The sequence below is a fragment of the Oncorhynchus kisutch genome, linkage group LG17, assembly GCF_002021735.2.
Source record: "Oncorhynchus kisutch isolate 150728-3 linkage group LG17, Okis_V2, whole genome shotgun sequence".
Taxonomy (NCBI): Eukaryota; Metazoa; Chordata; class Actinopteri; order Salmoniformes; family Salmonidae; genus Oncorhynchus; species Oncorhynchus kisutch.
In genome coordinates this window covers 52,216,172-52,229,637 of record NC_034190.2, presented here as the reverse complement: position 1 = coordinate 52,229,637, position 13,466 = coordinate 52,216,172, and the positions used below count along the sequence as shown (strand labels likewise).

Below are 13,466 nucleotides of genomic sequence, written 5' to 3'. Positions count from 1 at the left end.
TCATCATGAACATATACCACGCTGCGCTTTGGTCCACTTCATACGACGATCGTCACACTGGGCAATAGTCCTTGAAATGTCGCCAGTCATTCAGGTGTAACCAGAGCCATATGTGTTAGTGAGCATGTTCATTCTGCTGTGTCCAAGCCCACTCTTTGACAAAATTATTTCAACAATCACTGGGCAAAGTAAACAATATCACAGCGCCTGACTACAAAACTACTGGCAGCGACAACAAAAAACATATTCAGAAGATAAATTAGCATCTGCTTGTGTTTGGGTCCCCTAAACATCAAAAGAGCTCCAAAGATAGTCTCAAAAACTGTTAGAAAACAAACTCAAGAGGTTTCCCTGAATCTAGATGGACAGGGAGAGACAAGGATGCCCCCTGCTCTCCCCCTTATGCGATAGAACAAATGTGGAGCTTTTGCGTCACCCCACATTTATGCAGTCCATCAACCCTCCCCCGCCTGTCTCTGTTGGTAATCCAGCCCCCCAGGTCTCAATCCCTTGAAGCGGAGGTCCTGTGTGTTGTAATGGTACAACATGAGCGAGGCAGCATTAGAGAGCTATTTTGCAGAAAGGAAAAAAGAAAGGGCGATCTATGGACACCCTCCCATCACATTCCAACACCTGTTTCAAATGGGCTTGCTCTTTTGATTTAAACAATAAACACTGGATTCTTTTGTAATTACCACTATCTCTTGCCCTACTATTTATACCCAACAGCTGTTTTCCAGCATTGGATTGGCTTATGAAAGAACATTATTTATTTGTTTTATTTTTTACATGCATGTTTGTTTTTGCCAGACCAAACTCCTGGCTTAACAGACCTTCAGTAATGTTGCCATTATTAGATATAGATTTCACACACATTACGGTTCAATACAGTCTGCACTGCACATCCAGAATTCTATGTTCAGTAGAACATGCTTTATCAGAATCAGAACTTAGAAAATGCAACACTGAACACTAAAATAGAAATAGAATAATCCAAGACAACAAGCACTTCAGTCTCCAGGCCAAGAGACCAGTGAACAAGTGAGTAAATCAAAGTGGGACACAGAGACACCAGTCATGATAAATGCCTCTCTAGAGTCTTACTATCGCTGGCTACAACTTCACTCTGTAAAAAGATTTAAGAATGGTGCATTGGGTTCCCAAAATTCACTTCAGTCAAAGTACAGTGGGATATAGTAAGCATAGCACCAGGCCCTCCATGCCGCTACTTCATGCTTGTCTGAAAAAGACTGGCTCTATTTCTGGCAGGGGGCCAATAATCTTCAGAATGAAGGCTTAATACCCCGCGGGTTGACAGCTGCATGGATTAGCTCCCCTTGCCCGCTGTCAATGACGCCCCTGTATTGTGCCATTCCCTGTAAAAGCGGCACCAGATTTAGGAAGGAGGGTAAAGGAGAGGAGAGGGAGGGGGTTTAACAGTCAGGTGCTTCTGCTTTTGAAGTCTTGGTGACATACACAAGTGCTTTGTGCTGGCAGTATACAGTATTTCTATGCTATTAATAGTATATAATCAGACTGATACTATCTCTCGCTGTCAGTGGGTGTACACTGATAATAAAAGAGAACTCTGCCCTTCCTCCCCAGAGAGCTACTTGTCTTTTTCATGGAGTGCCACATTGGGTGTTTCTCAATATGCATACTGCCGTGCTCCACACTCTCATGCTCCAAGCGCATTCTCCGAGGATGTTCTCTTGAGTACGTTCTTGTGAGGACGAGAGTGTGGAGAACACATAAAACATTTAATTTGAGAAGCACTCGCACTCCCCCTACTGTATTAACTCACGCTGCATCTCCCCATTCACTGAACCTTCCTTCTTCTAGCCAGGACAATAGAGACGAAACAAGATATGAAGTAAAATGTTTGCTTTGTGTATAACTATCAACTAGCTATATGTGAAAACAGACAAAAATTACCCAAAACAAATTTTATCAAAGGTAGATGTCAATTATTCCTGTGTAGCTAGCTAACAATTATTTGTGGCTATCTGGATAGTTAACAGTAGCAGCTAGCCAGTTAGCTCTATTGACTTAGTATGGGATTACGACCTATGCACACTACAGTGCGTATTGTAGGCAGGTAACCATGCCACAAATAACACAGCATGTTCTATTAACATATTAAGATAAAATATTGTAGTCAAGCAACATATGAGATGTGAATAGGCAACATTTAATTCCTAAATCGGGAGTGTATTTTCTCTCGCTTCAGCACAAATAATGGCCGCCATTAATTTCAAGAAAATGTGCAAAATGTTTACGTGATTGTGTAATTTTTATTTGAAAACTTTCCGTTGAAGCTTGCATTGATGCATGCTTCAAGAAATGTACAAACGGAGTACGCATTCGAGAAGTGCCCTCCGTACTCCGTTGAGCATACTTTGATTTGGACTCATACTCTGACCCTCCCGTACTCTAATTTGCATGCTCGGAGCACGGTAGTATGCATTTTGAGAAACACCCAATGTCTTTGATGTGGTGAGGTCAGATTTGTGGGTACAAAAATAGTACTTTTACATTTGAGTCATGTAGCAGATGCTTTTATCCAGAGAGACTTACAGTTAGTGCATTCATCTTAAGATAGCTAGGTGGGACAACCACATATCACAATCATAGTAAGTACATTTTTCTTCAATAAAGTACATAAAAAGTCAAGTGTGAGTGTTATTTAGCTATGGGATTATTTAAGATACTCTTTGAAGAGGTAGGGTTTCAGAAGAGGGTAAGGGACTCTGCTGTCATAGCTTCAGGGGGGGAGCTGGTTCCATCATTAGGGTGCAAGGACAGAGAAGAGCTTGGATAGGGCTGAGGGGGAGCTGCCCTCCCGCAGGGCTGGGAGGGCCAAGAGACCAGAGCTGGCACAATGTCTGGAGTAATGAAAAAAACATTTAATTACAAAATCGGCGTCATACAGCCTAGTATATCTTAGGTCTTGTGTTTTTAAAGATTTGTCCCAAAAAATGTAATCATTGAAAGTGTCTTTAATTAGAAAAAAAGAAGGCACAAAACCGAGAAACACGTTTCCGAAATTATTCAACGATGGCACTGCTCATAAAATAATATATACTCAAAATGGCACCAACAGTAGTGGGCCTATGTATTTTAAGTCTGCCACACTCACTGATATCACCAATTATCACTCTCTTCCCCACTTCCCCCTCCTCTTGACCTATAGGGCCCATGCTGGCCCTCATATTACCCCAGCAAAACTCACTGAGGATGTCATGACAACCGTCTCAAGAGGCCAGTTGTATTTGTGGTGAGTTGGAGCCTGACAACTGCTTGAATGCACCAAATCCTTGATGCCAAATTTAAGGAACGGAGAGTGTCAGAGAAAGTGATGATGAACAATAGCCAGGTCCCTATCTGAACATATATCTACATGACACCAGCTTTGTGGTGGGCTTCTGATGCACTGAAATTCCCCTCCAGTTGTTCTCCTACATCAAATGTCAAGACGGAACAATTCATGAACATGCTTAGTTGCATATCTGCTACTTAAAGATACATAATATATTATAAGCCTTATTAAAAGACATTATAAATGTCAGGGATTCTTGGAGATGTTATGGCACTCTCTTTTTAAGAGCTAAGATAAACACTAAGATAAAAGTTCAAGGTAAATCTCAAATAAAAATAGAGCTATTATACACAAACAGGACTTAGGAGCTGACCCCCCTGCATCACCATGCCCAGGGGAGCGGTGGCCTCCCTAATCAACCCTGATCCTAATGGTCGACTGTCTAAGGTGTGAACAGGGAAGGGCACAGCCACGGGAACAATGAGGATCCCTAAACTATGGGTGAACGATCTGTCTATAAAAGTCCCAGCCACCAGAGTGCCCTGCCTGCTCCCTCGATCCCCAGAGGAACCAACCCGACACCGACCTGCAGTGTGACCTCTGCGGCCACAGATGGTGCATGAGACGGAACCTCCTCCGGTCCCCCTGCGCACAGCACCTCCCAGCTCCATGGGCATCGGAACGGTGGTGTTGGGGGATGAAACCGACAGACCCCGCTCTGGACGTCCGCGGGTAGCCAGCAGGTTATCCAACCGAATGGACAGGTCCACCAGCTGGTCAAAGGTGAGGGTAGTGTCCTTGCAGGACAACTCCCGACGACGTCCTCGCGCAAACTGCAGCGATAGTGTTCGATCAGGGCCCTGCCGTTCCATCCCGCGCTGGCAGCCAGGGTCTGAAAGACCATGGCGAACTCCTGGGCATTCCTCGTCCCCTGCCTCAGATGGTAGAGACGTTCGATGACTGCCCGGAAACGACGGGTGAAATCCTCAAAATGGTCCAGTTCCGCATCTCCTTCTTCCCACACGGCGTTGGCCCACTCCAGGGCTTTCCCTGAGAGGCACAAGACAAGGGAGGACACCCTCTCACAGCCCGAAGGAGCCGGGTGGACGGTTGCCAAGTAGAGATCTAGCTGCAATAGGAAACCCTGGCAGCGTGCAGCCGTCCCATCGTACTCCCGGGGAAGGGCGAGACGAATCCCACTGGGACCGGGTAAAGGGGAGGCGAGTAGTGGAGGCCCTGGTTGTGCTGGTGGAGGCGCTGGAGGAACTCCCTGTCTTTCACAGCGGTCCATGGTTTGGACAATGCGGTCCATGGTGGTGCCGAGATGGTGGATCATCGCCACATGCTCCTGGACGCGCTCCTCGACCCCTATACCAGGGCCACCTGCTCCAGCTGACTACATATTAGCGGTGTAGGATTCTGTAAGGGGTGCGTAACCGGTGGCAGGGAAGTCAGACGCAGGAGAGCAGAACTAGGTAATAGCCGGAGCAGTTTAATTACAAAAGCAACGGCATAAAGAATAACAAAACATGGGTACAAAACCCGTTGCGCACCAGTCAACATGTGCACAAGCACTTACAATAAACAATCCCACACAAAAACATGGGGGGAACAGAGGGTTAAATACACAACAATTAATGAGGGAAATGAAAACCAAGTTTGTAGGAAAACAAGACAAAACAAATGGAAAATTAAAAGTGGCTCGACGATAGCTAGAAGACCGGTGACGCCGACCGAACAAGGAGAGGAACCGACTTCGGTGGAAGTCGTGACAACCTTACCATATTGACATATTTCTAAAGGCAAAGAAAATTATAGAATGATGCCGAATCCAACAAGGGATGTTGAGAAAAATAATCACAATAATGAATTTACACAATTCAACTTGGAATAATGTGATCAAAACTTAAAGTTAATTCCACAAGTAGGAGCAAAAACAAACAGCTGCCAGCTTCATGATATGCGCATGTGTGATAGGCATGCAGAATCCTATAGGAGCTGTCTGCTACATTACAGTGCAAAGCATTTGATGCTAATCTCTGACTACTCAACCGAGACATTAACATTTGGGAATAATGTAACTGTAACCAGCTTGGTGCATTGTCAGATGTTGAATATGAGAGGAATAAATCATTTGGGAAGTAACCATGGCAGTTTGAAAGTGCACGGTTTTCAGTATTTCTTCCCACGTGAATAGATTTAATTAGCCATTTTACTTATGTAAAAATACACTCAATTAACAGAGTTTATATGGTTACTGTGCAGTTAATGGTACTGTATGTTTGTAGTGGTGACTACAACGTAAATGTTGGTAAACATCCATTTAAGGACCATAATCTGCCTTTTTCACCACACAAATCTACCATAACTTTATTTTCCCCCCCATTTTCATCCATACACTTAAAATACAAAACCATTCCATGATTTCACTAAAGAGATGTCCTTGTGTCTAATCCTTTAATATTTCAACCATGGCTGTAAAGGGCGAAAACCACTGAGAGCTTTTCCATGTTTTTCCCTCATGTATTTGTCGAGGCCCTCGCTCCTACCACAACGCTAGACCACTGTTTGACGCAATAAAAAAAGGAGGAGCAGTAAGTGTAGAAAATATATTTCCATGTCAGAAATGACAGTGTGTCCACGCTTGTGTTTTTTCAGCTTCATGTCATTTGTTCATAAGGTCCTAGTGTAGACTTACCAGTGTCATGTGGGATAGTGTGCAGGTAGGGGAAACAGCAGGGACATGACCACAAAACTTGTGAACAACTAGTAGGCCTACACTGAACACATCCTGCATTTATCTCTTAGATTAAACACTACACAAACAACACTATGAGAGTGGGCCCTATTCTAATAATAGTCTAGCTAAGAGGATAATAATATGTTCTGACACTATCTGAGCATGGGCAGATAGCATAGGGGTAAATCAGATAGCATAGGGGTGAATCAGATAGCATAGGGGTGAATCCATTTGAATTCAATCACTTTTTGATAGCACCGCTTTTGATTTGAATGAAACCTTCCATACATATTTGTACATTGTGCTCAGAAAGTGACTTTTTGGATCTGAATGCCAAAACGTTAAAGAGATAAAGGTGCTCAAATGTACCAGTATGCAAAATGGGCCACCTATGAGCACCTTTATCAGCTGAATGTTTTGGCATTTAGGTCCAAAAAGTAGAGCCCGGCTGATTAATCAATATTATACTTTTATAGATGTATTTGTATCTGTGTTTAATCCTCAAAAAATGACCGATATAAGATGCGGAGAAAATGCTCGGGAAAAAAGCTGTTCATAGGATTATACATTTTTTTTGCATTTCAGAGGGCGCTCTTTACATGGCTATAAACCTACAGCAAGATTAGACACTATCACCCAACGCAACTACACCAGTCGGAGAGGAGAATGAACTACTGTGAACTATCTGCTACTGCTTCTACAGTGAGTGCTGAGTAGAGAGAAGCTTGCCAGCTCAATAAAGTAAAAAAAAATGTGCACTGGCCAAATACTGTTACGTGAAGTGTCATGGTATGGATGCTAAACCCAAATGTTAAGCAAGTGCCGCACTAAGAACGTTCAACTCTCAATGTTGTAATATACAGTGAGGGAAAAAAGTATTTGATCCCCTGCTGATTTTGTACGTTTTCCCACTGACAAAGAAATTATCAGTCTATAATTGTAATGGTAGGTTTATTTGAACAGTGAGAGACAGAATAACAACAAAAAAATCCAAAAAAACACATGTCAAAGATGTTATAAATTGATTTGCATTTTAATCTTGATACTCCCCATCCCGGATCCGGGAGCGTATACATCGACTGACACTAATTAGCATAACGCAACAGACATAAATATTACTAGAACATATTCCTATTCAAGAAAATCACAAGTGAAATATACTGAGACACAGCTTAGCCTTTTGTTAATCACCCTGTCATCTCAGATTTTCAAAATATGCTTTACAGCCAAAGCAAGACAAGCATTTGTGCAAGTTTATCGATAGCCTAGCATAGCATTATGTCCAGCTAGCAGTAGGCAACTTGGTCACGAAAATCAGAAAAGCAATCAAATTAAATTATTTACCTTTAATGAGCTTTGGATGTTTTCACTCACGAGACTCCCAGTTAGATAGCCAATGTTCATTTTTTCCAAAAATATTATTTTTGTAGGCGAAATAGCTCCGTTTGTTCTTCATGTTTGGCTGAGAAATCGACCGGAAATTACGGTCATGAAAACGCCGAAAAATATTCCAAATTAGCTCCATAATAATCGACAGAAACATGGCAAACGTTGTTTATAATCAATCCTCAAGGTGTTTTTCAAATATCTATTCGATAATATATCCACCGGGACAATTGGTTTTTCAGTAGGACCGATTGAAAAATGGCTACCTCTGTATTTTACGCGAGAATCACTCTGAGAGCCATCAAGTAACCACTTACACAATGTAGCCGCTTTCGGGTATTCTTCAACATAAATACGTAAAACTACGTCACAATGCTTTAGACACCTTGGGGAATAATTTGAAAAAGTAATCTGGTTGATAGGCCATTCACTGCTCAATAGGGACGCATTGGAACGCAGAGTTTTCAAAACACGAGGCACTTCCGGATTGGATTTTTCTCAGGCTTTCGCCTGCAATATCAGTTCTGTTATACCCACAGACAATATTTTTACAGTTTTGGAAACTTTAGAGTGTTTTCTATCCTACACTGTCAATTATATGCATATTCTAGCATCTTGTCCTAACAAAAGATCCCGTTTACTTTGGGTACGTTATTTTTCCAAAAATGAAAATAATGTCCCCTAGTCACAACAGGATAATGAGGGAAATAACTATTTGACCCCTCTGCAAAACATTACTTAGTACTTGGTGGCAAAACCCTTGTTGGCAATCATAGAGGTCAGACGTTTCTTGTAGTTGGCCACTAGGTTTGCACACATCTCAGAAGGGATTTTGTCCCACTCCTCTTTGCAGATCTTCTCTGAGTTATTAAGGTTTCGAGGCTGACGTTTGGCAACTCGAACCTTCAGCTCCCTCCAGAGATTTTCTATGGGATTAAGGTCTGGAGACTGGCTAGGCCACTCCAGGACCTTAATGTGCTTCTTCTTGAGTCATTCCTTTGTTGCCTTGGCCATGTGTTTTGGGTCATTGACATGCTGGAATACCCATCCACGACCCATTTTCAATGCCCTGGCTGAGGGAAGAAGGTTCTCACCCAAGATTTGACAGTACATGGCCCCGTCCATTGTCCCTTTGATGCGGTGAAGTTGTCCTGTCCCCTTAGCAGAAAAACACCCCCAAAGCATAATGTTTCCATAATGTGTTCTTGGGGTCATAGGCAGCATTCCTTCTCCTCCAAACACGGCGAGTTGAGTTGATGCCAAAGAACTCCATTTTGGTCTCATCTGACCACAACCCTTTCACCCAGTTGTCCTCTGCATCATTCAGATGTTCATTGGCAAACTTCAGACGGGCACGTATATGTGCTTTCTTGAGCAGGGGGACCTTGCGGGCGCTGCAGGATTTCAGTCCTTCACGGCGTAGTGTATTACCAATTGTTTTCTTGGTGACTATGGTCCCAGCTGCCTTGAGATCATTGACAAGATCCTCCCGTGTAGTTCTGGGCTGATTCCTCACCGTTCTCATGATCATTGCAACTCCACGAGGTGAGATCTTGCATGGAGCCCCAGGCCGAGGGAGATTGACAGTTCTTTTGTGTTTCTTCCATTTGCGAATAATCACACCAACTGTTGTCACCTTCTCACCAAGCTGCTTGGCGATGGTCTTGTAGCACCTTCCAGCCTTGTGTAGGTCTACAATCTTGTCCCTGACATCCTTGGAGAGCTCTTTGGTCTTGGCCATGGTTGAGAGTTTGGAATCTGGTTGATTGATTGATTCTGTGGACAGGTGTCTTTTATACAGGTAACAAACTGAGATTAGGAGCACTCCCTTTAAGAGTGTGCTCCTAATCTCAGCTCGTTATCTGTATAAAAGACACCTGGGAGCCAGAAATCTTTCTGATTGAGAGGGGGTCAAATACTTATTTCCCTCATTAAAATTCAAATAAATGTATAACATTTTTAACATGCGTTTTTCTGGATTTTGTTGTTGTTATTCTGTCTCTCACTGTTCAAATAAACCTACCATTAAAATTTTAGACTGATCATTTCTTTGTCAGTGGGAAAACGTACAAAATCAGCAGGGGATCAAATACTTTTTTCCCTCACTGTATATGGTCTTTGAGAAGGGTATTGCTCAAGCTTTGTCATTCAAACGTTTCCAGAGACACTTAAAAAACATAGAAGGTTACAAATTAGCGCTTCATAGCTTCGTTTTGATGTATTTGTTGTTACTTGTTAGGGACTGCTCCAAATGTAAGTTTTGCCACCCCCATCTACCCAGCTAAATAGCTGTGTGAGAGTATTTGATGCCATTCACTGAGGGAGGCCATTCCTTCTCTCGCTAGAACAAAAGCGGTACCTGCTGCATGCCGAACTGGTACCGACGAACCTACCGATTCTACTTGTAGAATTGCAATGCTTGTCAGTGGCCAACAACTTGACTTAGACATATCAGAGAGCACAAACTCCCACCTGGGAAAGAAGAGGGCATTTTCTCCGTAGGTTACGTCCATGGATGAGCCAGTCGCACTTTCATATGCAATGTAGGCTATGGGAAGGCAGCTACCTAAATGCAAAGATGCAATGCACACAACATTAAATACTTCCTCCAAGCTAGCTAACCACTGTAGCTACTGTAGTATTGACATAATTAAATCACAATGGATTAGCTAGTTTCCATGAAACAGCTGCCTGTGTTAGCTGCCGAGTTAGTGCAGTGTCGCTAGCTAGCTAGCTATGTTGTGCTAGCTAGGGAAAATACTAGCGTTAGCTAGCGAGCTAAACATTTGGCTATGGCATTATGGGATTATGGAGAGTGAATTAAATTGTTTCTTCATCATCATCTCGCTAGGTAATTATCTAGCTGTGGCCATCTGGCTAGTATCAAAAAGGTATTTCTACAAAATAGCAGCCTTAGCACAGAAAGCTTAGAATCTAGACCATAAGCAATATGCACGGATATGCATTGCCAAACAACGCTACTGCCACCTTCTGGTTTGGAGTATTCTAACAAGGCTGAGTGGCTGACGACTTCCAAGGTCTTTGCTGTGTGAACACAAAAGAGATTGACAGCCGACAAACGTTTGACAATCCTACTGGTGTGTCTGAGCATTTACCGTAACCATTTTTAAATGTCAAGTTCAAATGGAAAATGGACATCCCAAGGATCCAGGGAGAGCAAAGACCATTCACTTAGGCAATGCTTGGGGCAAGAGGCATCACTGTGCCAGCTATAAATTTAGTGATTGCTGTTTTTCCTTTCAAGTGACAACAACCAGAATTCAGTGGCTACAGCCTTACAATCGATGAAAACATACCTAAATATCAATATATTGAAAAGGTGTCCCCATGTTGTTGTTTTCCAGCTGGCTAGCATGAGGCAGTTCAGGCTTCCGAGGCACATTATTGTCTGGAATCTGCAGGTTATTCTCCTTTCACTAGAGTAACACACTGTTTTTCCATTTAAAAAATGTGTAATTCTGGTGCTCCTAAATATATTGGCAAATATATCAGTTATCGTTAATATTTCCACTCTAAAATTGGTATCGGATCCAAAAATCCCTCATCGGTGGGGCTCTACCAAAAAGTCACATTCTGACTACTTGTTCCATGAGCAAATGTTTCAATTAAAAGGGATGCTGTCAAATGTAATTCAAATGGATTTACCCCAAGGTCATAAAAGGTGTTGTGCTTTTAACTTAAAATACATTATGCATAAGCTCTTCAGCCAGGAAAGCAGAGTATGAATTATACATAGGCCCACTAAGCGGGAAACATATCATGTGCATTTTGAAACCTCATCTCTGGTCCTCAAAAAGTTGGCTGGGGAGTTTGTAACGAAAATAAGAAATAATCAACTCCATGCGGGGAGTGATTTCATACCAACATTATCAATCAGATCAGTAAACCTAAAATGAGATGATAGAGAGCCTAATAAAAGCCCCATCAGTAAAGTATGCCCATCAGAGCATGTGGAATCATTTGCCATAATTGTATAATTTGGAGGGAGGCTGATGGGGCAAAAACTATAACGTTGAACCACGTTTTTAATAAAGCCTTTATAAGGTCGTTAGTGCTAATGTCATTATAGCGGTTTAAAATTTTAAAAAATCATAAGCAAACGCATGCTAGGATGGTAAGAGTTTTGGAACATTTGGCAAGGCAGTACACGTATCCTACACCTTTTTTTAATAACGCAGCTTCTGTAGTATGACTTGACTAAGACATTATTTCTGAATCCTGAGGATGTTATGAGTTATAACGTTACCTATAAAGCTCTAGAAATGGTTGGAATCCTTGTAGCCTATAGCGTAAGCCTAGCGCGCTCTAACTGCGACTGAAGATGCCACAGGCCAATATGCACTACACAATGGCATTGAAAGAAAAGAAAAGTCGTTTTCAAGACAACGATTGGCCTTTCTCTGTGACACAAACGTGCTCTAAAAATAAATTTGTATTAAACTCACTTGAAATGCAGGTTGGCTCTGCTGGCGATGTCGATGGACAGTAGACTAGATTTCACATTCCGTGGCGTTGAGTAACGTTAGACTTCCAAACTAAAAGTAGAAATGTGTATCTCTGTAGGCAACTTGTAATTCGGCTTCGCTGCTTTGTTAAGGTTTCGCAAGTTGTCAAAAAAGTTGTTCCTCTAATTATAGTCAATAGGAATTACGTGATGCTTTAGAAATATCTTACGTTTCCATTTACCAGTAAACCCTCCTCTGAAAACTCCGGAATGACAAATCGGGGCAATATTAGAATTTTGCATTAAATTAGTGCTGGCAGGTGTTATGAGCTTGTTCTTCTTCCTCCAACGCCCTCTGAGCTCTACTGTTGAAGGCGCGTGTCCCATTCTTGCTACCTCTGACCAAGCCAACCATGTCACAGTTAACTACCTCAATGCCAGCTTTTTTCCTCTAGCAAGACCAATGTGAGATCTTCTTTCTGTCCTGTTTTTATTTGCATTTCAGAACTGAATTATATTGAATGATATTTAAATAAAATATGAGTAAGAATCAGAAACGAAAACTTAATCCAGTTTCATTTTTAAATGTGAAATACTTTTTTATTGACCAAATTGACAATTACAATTGCAATTGCAATGTTAATTGGTCTACCAAACCATTTAAATAGGTAGCCTAGTTCCCTATGGTAGCCTCCTGTTTAAGTAAGACATCGCTCTGTTGTCCCTGCTTAAGATTTTGTTAGGTGAGTGTTTTCTGGAAAACTTTAAAACAAGTGTAAATAGTTGAGCCAGTACTATACTATGTGGTGTTCACTACCGATTTGGAACTGAATCCTGTAATGGATAAGTCACTTCTTCAAAAAGGAAAGCTTAATTCCCCGTGGACATTACTTCCCAGAACAGTATAGTGTCAATGAGTCATCATTAGCGTGTAGAGAGTATATGGAATTTCATGAAGTAGCCCCATGGTGCCCAGGTGGACCTAGAAAGGACACCCCTTGGTCACAATGATGATGAATCATCTTTCCTTTTTGTCATTGTAGATTAACACAGTTGACATCAAGGGACCACCCACATTTGTCTTTGCTTTTCAGTTACTCACTAAGGAAGATTTTTCACTGAGATCTTGCTCCATAGTGTTTAAGGTTAGCTACCATTTTGCACAATGGCCAATGGAGACCCCTGATTTGTTTTGGGAGTTTACAGGCAGGTGAGGAATGGCTTTGCTGTGATGTGAATACCTGTCTTATCCACCCCTCATGGTTTCCCTTTCTCCACTCGCCTGTTGTATGCCACCAAGCTGCAGGAATCGCTGGAATTCCCAGACACTGGAATTACCCCCTCGCTGCCACATGAACAATGACAGCAGCAACATCTTTCTTAAATTGCACAGCATGAAATCAGTGGCCATGCCAGCTTGTCTCCCTCCTCCCTTTCTCGTTCATTGTCATCTCCATCTAAATTCCTTAATGCATTTTGTTCTGAGTCAGTGTATCCCTGAAAGTGTAGGGATGGAAATATAGACACGTCTTAGGGGAGAGCATCCTGATGTTTCA

At 42.1% G+C, this 13,466-nt stretch overlaps 1 protein-coding gene across 1 annotated transcript in view; it reads right to left on the bottom strand.

Annotated features, from left to right (window-relative positions):
* LOC109907880 (semaphorin-3F-like) overlaps positions 1 to 12,352 on the bottom strand; it is a 102,355-nt gene extending 90,003 nt beyond the window's left edge. Inside the window, exon 1 of the mRNA XM_031794045.1 lies at positions 11,912 to 12,352. The gene's annotated coding sequence lies outside the window, so the exon portion shown is untranslated. The remainder of the gene's footprint in view (positions 1 to 11,911) is intronic.
* Between the last annotated feature and the right edge of the window lie 1,114 nt (positions 12,353 to 13,466).